The following is a 6,359-nucleotide window of genomic DNA, read 5'->3' on the forward strand; positions in this document are numbered from 1 at the left end:
ATTATAAAATAAAAATTATCCTAGACAACCACCATTATGTCAACAATATGGACTGTGTGAACTGAAATTTTCGATTTTTCTGATTGAAATGTCGATAAAAAATATTTGGGAACCCAAAATAACTTGAAAATTTAGTATGACGATATAATAATAAATTTAATAAATTTCTAAAACTTTATTTTAACATTTTTTTTACCTTCAACTATAATATTTTAAGACCAAAAATATTTCTAAATCTTTTCTAATGGTTCATTAATTCACTTTAAAAAAGTTTTTATGCGAATATATATAAATATACATATATTATTTTACGCAAAATTTCATAGTGTATAAAATTTAAGATGTATGATTGAATATTACTTTGCTTGTAAGGTATAGGAATTAGGAATGATTAAATAGCAAAAAAGAAAAACTGCTTTACGAAGATTGTCGATTAAAAAATAAATATCAAAATATTTATAAAAAAAATAATTTTATAATTATCTTTACCTAAATACTTGTATTTATAAATTATTATTTACGTAATATACAGGTATAATCGTATAAATTTAAAAATAAATATTTCTTTGTTGGATTTTTCTAAACAATACATTTGAAATTGATTATTCAGTGTATAGGTACCTAGTATATAAGTATATAATATAAAATATAAATACATAACAACTATTTAATAGCAAATAATTTTATATGGAACTAATTCTATATTAAGTTTTGGTTTGTTATTTTCTTTAAACTGGATTTTCATTGTAAATAAGTAATTAGTACTATTTAAATTTTATACATCTGGTGTTTTATATTTAAGAGTGTTGGGAGTGTGAGTTTAACACAAATAAAACCAATGGATTTGGGTGGAACACTGCATCTATTCCTAAACTTATTTGATGTTTAGACGAATCATGTAGAATATAGATGACTTGTGCTGGTATATCGTGCAATCACTTTGTATGGATTTTGAGTTGATATATTTTTAAAGCTTTATAGTGCATATTATGGAGAAATAATTGATTTTTTAATCATAATATATTATGGTCTAATATTCCAATGTATATATTATATTATATAATTATTTACCTACTCAACTATTATAACTATTTATAATTATGTATTTACTTGCGTATTTACACTTAAATTTTGAATTTTGAGCCAGGCCCGAGTGCATATATGTGTTAGTAATCTATGTTATTAGGGTTTTAAATTTGAAGTATTTATTGTATTATCAACAATAAAAACAATACAAAAAAATTTTTTGTACGTTAAAAAGCATTTTAAATTCATTATGTTTTTCCAGTTGAAATATGTGAAAAAACTGCAATTTATAAAAAATAATTTATAATTTTCTACCAATTAATTATTTTATGGTAAAAAAATAATATAAAAACATAATATTTTATCCATTGAAGTTATTGATGCTTATCACCGAAGTTAGGGGTATATATATTAAATATGTATATATATATAATATGCTATATCTATATGTATATTATATGATCTGTTTAAGTTATACGTATAAAATTATTGTAATGAAGTAATAATTTAACACAAATACATAATTCAAAAATATTATTATGTATATTAAAAGTCTCGACGAATAATTAATTTTAATTTAAAACAAAATAATTAACATCGTTATTTGGTGTTAAAATAGGTACTTAATTTTGTTAATTTTGTACTTCTTCAAATGCATAAAAAAAATAATTTTAATAATTTTATATTGATGTAAGAATAATTTACATGTGATCTTGTACTAAATTTTAAAGAATTTTGACTCATCTGTGAATAACTTTTTAACAAAATAATTATATGTATAAAAAAACTAAATATAATCGAAAATTTCTCATACTTATAAATACCTCAAAAAAGCCAAACCATTTTAAAAATGATACCACGTATAAGTAAATAAAATAATAATATAAATATTTTTTGAAGCAAAATATAATATAAAGTAAAAACAATATTAAAAACACTTAACCTTGTATTAAATGTTAGGCATTACTAGAATATTTTCTATGGATTTCTTACTATAATACAATTTCGTTTATACAATCATTTCAAAACACTAGAAAAAAAGATGCCTTTGCATCAAAATCCCGGCCCTAATAATAAGTTACACAAAATAGGTTTTGAATCTCCTGAAAAATTTAAATTTCGATGTATATGTAAATAATTATGTATTCAAAGTTAAAATTGTTTAGTGTGCTTAGATGCGCATAACATATTTCTGTAAAAATTTGAAAATGTCAAAATAATGGACATGTTCCCTAACAAAAGTGGTACTAAAACCTCTTGTAAACTGTCAGGTATAACAGTAAAAAAATTGGTGACGATACGTTGAACGGTGTGGATTTGTATCCGTGACAAAAAATCGAGACTTGCTTTTATAGTATAGATTTAAGTGATAATAATTTAAAGCGTATAGTAAGCAATCGCCCACGACTCACCTCAGAATGTGCGTATAGAATCGGGCGATGAATCAATTATTATTTCCGACAAACCTATAAGAGATGTGACAACGGCTCGGTGCTTTAAACGGTCTTGCAGGGTTTGAAGTGTAAATCACTGCGTTCTAACTACGATTGATGTACTTAACTTTGAGACTCGAGTAGTTAATAGATATGTTAAAACGCATCTAATAATAATAATAACCAATAGAAAAGTAGTATAGTAAGTCAGTAGTCCGCTGATTGATGTACGATGAGAAAGCCCACAAAATGACATCTCTAATGTCATTGTTTAATAATCATTAATCATATTATTATTGTTATTCATTTTAACGACGATATAATATTATTATAGAATATATTATTATAATGTAAGAATAATGATATTAATGTGAGAAAAAAATTGTGTTTATTATCTTAAAGTATATTTATGAGAATTTTTTTTTTTTTTTTTTTTTTTATTTAAATATAAGATATTTACAATCTGTGTTTTACATCACAATAAGCAAATTGGATAATTTATGTACATGTTCAACTTGAAAAATATGAAGAGGGAGGCCAACCAGTGATGGAACCCAACGTGAATTTATTTTAGATTAACAAATCTCTGCAATATTTTCTTTTGAGCCTATGAATGGGATTTATGGGATGAGTAGATGAGATTTGTGATACTAACGGGTTAGTATGGGAAGGTAGTTTGGAGTAGAAGGATCTGTAATGTTTTTTGGCTAATTGGTCAACTGACTCAATTTTTAGGTCGGAGTGAAGTGAAGAGTTGGAAACAAACCAAGGAGCAGATGTTATCATACGGAGGGTAATGGACTGGAATGCTTGTATCGTGCGAATTTGGGACGGCTTAGCACAGCCCCAAATTTGGATTGCGTATGCCCATATTGGGCGCAAGAGAGATTTATACAATATAAGTTTGGTGTACACTGGAAGTTTTGACTTTAAAATCGGACGAAGTAGGTGAAGGCGGCTGTTGAGTGTTTTTCTTTTTTGTTTAAGATGTGGGCCCCAGGTTAAACGTTTATCAATGGTGATTCCGAGATATTTGACATTTGGAGATGATGGTATTTGAGTACCTTGAAAGTGAACAGGTGGGGGTTCTGTTCTTTTTAAGTAAATGGTATATAAACAGATTTGTCTGGATTTATTTTTATTCGCCATTTGGTTGCCCAGTTGTCAATGGAATCTAAGTGTGCTTGTAAACAGTTGGATGTTTCGTCAGGGTCGTAATTAGCACAAAGTATTGCGGTGTCGTCTGCGTAAGTAGCCAAGGTGGTGTTTGTTGTAAATGGTATGTCGGCCGTATAAATATTAAATAGGTCAGGAGAGAGGTCGCTGCCTTGGGGCACACCGGCTTTAATGGAAAAGTGTGGTGAGTATGAGCTACCATATCGGATTTTGTATGAGCGGTTTTCGAGATATGAGCGAATAATTAGATAATATGGCGCAGGTAGAAAAAGTTTGAGTTTGTATAGTAGGCCATCGTGCCACACGCGGTCGAAAGCCTGCGCTACATCCAGGAAAACACCAGGACAGAATTTCTTCATTTCAAAGGATGATGATATTTTGTCTGTCAACCTATGAATTTGGTGGACAGAGGAATGTTTTGCTCTAAAGCCAAATTGAGAGTTTGGGATAATTTTATGAGTTTGCATAATAGGTCTAATTCTTTTGAGTATTATTTTTTCGAACAGTTTTGCTAGAGTTGGAAGTAAGCTTATCGGCCTGTAGGAGGTGGCTAGAGTCTTTGGTTTATTTGGTTTAGGTATAAGTATTACAGTTGACAACTTCCATATTAGCGGAAAATATGATAGTCTTAGCATAGCGTTGAAGATAAAAGTAATTAGTAGAATGGGTTTGCGAGGAAGATTTTTCAGAACTTTATTTGTAATTAGGTCGTGGCCAGGTGATTTCCCATCTTTTAATTTTTTAATTAAAAATAATATTTCGCTTGGCGAGGTATGTTTAGCAGGTAATGACATAGGAAGAGGGCTGTTGATAAATTGTTCGATGGTTTCAGAGTGGTCAGAGTTTGGTATTATATCGGCGTGAGGTATGAAAATTTTTGATAAGTGTTTACCAAACAGATTTGCTTTTTCGATATCGGAGATGGCCAAGGAGCCGTCTGAGTCTGTTATGGGAGGAAGTTGTTCCTTTATTCTAAGTAAATTTTTAGTTGTTTTCCAAAGAGAACCGTCTGTTTGGTTTAGTGATTGGAACTTATTTTCAAAAAATTCGGATTTATTTTTTAATATTAATTTTTTTATAGTGTTCGCTAAGTGGTTGTACAGTTTTTTATCAGATGGATAGTGATATTTTTGCCACCTAGAGCGCACACGCCGTTTTTCGGAAATCAGATTTGTAATATTTATAGGTAGATATGGATTGCTTGTATTGTGTTTACTTGATTGGGTAATTGGGTGTGAGGATTTAAATATAGCAGATTGAATTGACGTTACAAGATTTTGAGCAGCGCTTTCTATATCATCCTTATTTTTAAGGGATATATTAAGATAAGTTGTGTTTTGCATAATTTCGGAAAATTCGTCCCATTTGATTGGACCTTGAGATAATGATGGATGCGGAGGAGTTGGTTCAATTGATGCAATCGTAGTTAAGAGGATTGGAGTGTGATCCGAACTAAGGTCATTGAGATTGTTAACAGAATGTTTTATGTGTCTAGGTAGTGAAGATAAAAAGAAGTCAAGTATATCAGGGTGTCTGTTATGGTGTTGGGGCCAGTAAGTGGGGCCTTTTGGACTTATGAATATGTAAGGTGTATTTTTGGTTATATTTTGAAGCATTTTGCCTCTTTGGTTATCTGAAATGCAGCCCCATTGTGAGTGTTTGGCATTAAAATCGCCGCCCACTAAGAATTGTTGACCAAGAGATTTTAAAAATTGATTTAGTTGTCTTGAGGATATGGCCGGGTGAGGAGGAAGGTAAACTGATGAGATTTTGGTAGGAACGTGGTTTAATGTTATCTGAATAGTTGTAGATTGGATGGTGGGAAGCTGAACGCTTGGAAGTAGTTGATGTTGTATTTTAGAAGATATTATAATAGCAGTCCCAGCGTGGGCTGTTTTATCAGGGTGATCGGTTCTGAAAATTTTAAAACCTGGGAAGAAGAATTTGGTATTTGGTTTGCAGTGGGTTTCTGTTATGAGCGCTATGTCTATTTGTTTTTCCAATAATAAATGTAGTAATTCGGTTTCATGTTGTTTTAAGCCATTTGCGTTCCATAGTAATGATTTCAGTATGTTTAAATTTGGTTTTTTAGTTGACATTGATTATAAGTTTATTTATTACAGTTGTAAGTAGCGATATGAGTGGATTTATTATTAATTTAAATTCAGAAATGAAAGATGAAAGTTGTGTAGCTAAGTTTGATTCAGATTGATTTTCAGTATCATTTGGGAGAGTATGTTTAGGTATGTTAGGATGGAGAGACTGTGAGGACAGCTTTGGAAAAGATGAGGTGTCATTAATGTTGGGAGGGAAAAGGTTGGTTTTGACACCGGAGTCCTCCCCCTTCTTTACAATAGAATTATATTTAACATCATTTCTTAGATTATATTTTTATTTGGAGTATTTTTACCGTATTTGAAACTTTGAAGGTTTTTGTGGACTTGGCAGCCTCGGTAGTTAGCTGTGTGATTACCTCCACAGAGGGCGCAGGCTGGTAGTTCATCTTTGGATTTGGTGCAGGTGGAGGTTGAATGATTGGCGGCACATTTGACGCATCTTGGAGGGTGGGCACAGTATGATTTGGAGTGACCATACTCCTGGCAGTTTGTACATTGTATAATGATACGTCTTTTGTACGGCTCTTCAATTTTTATTTTTGTATTTAATAAAGATGTAATATGAAAAATGTCTTTGTTTATTTCCGCAGGTTCCAAGTCAATAAAG

The sequence above is a fragment of the Aphis gossypii genome, unplaced genomic scaffold (assembly GCF_020184175.1).
Source record: "Aphis gossypii isolate Hap1 unplaced genomic scaffold, ASM2018417v2 Contig00687, whole genome shotgun sequence".
Taxonomy (NCBI): domain Eukaryota; kingdom Metazoa; phylum Arthropoda; class Insecta; order Hemiptera; family Aphididae; genus Aphis; species Aphis gossypii.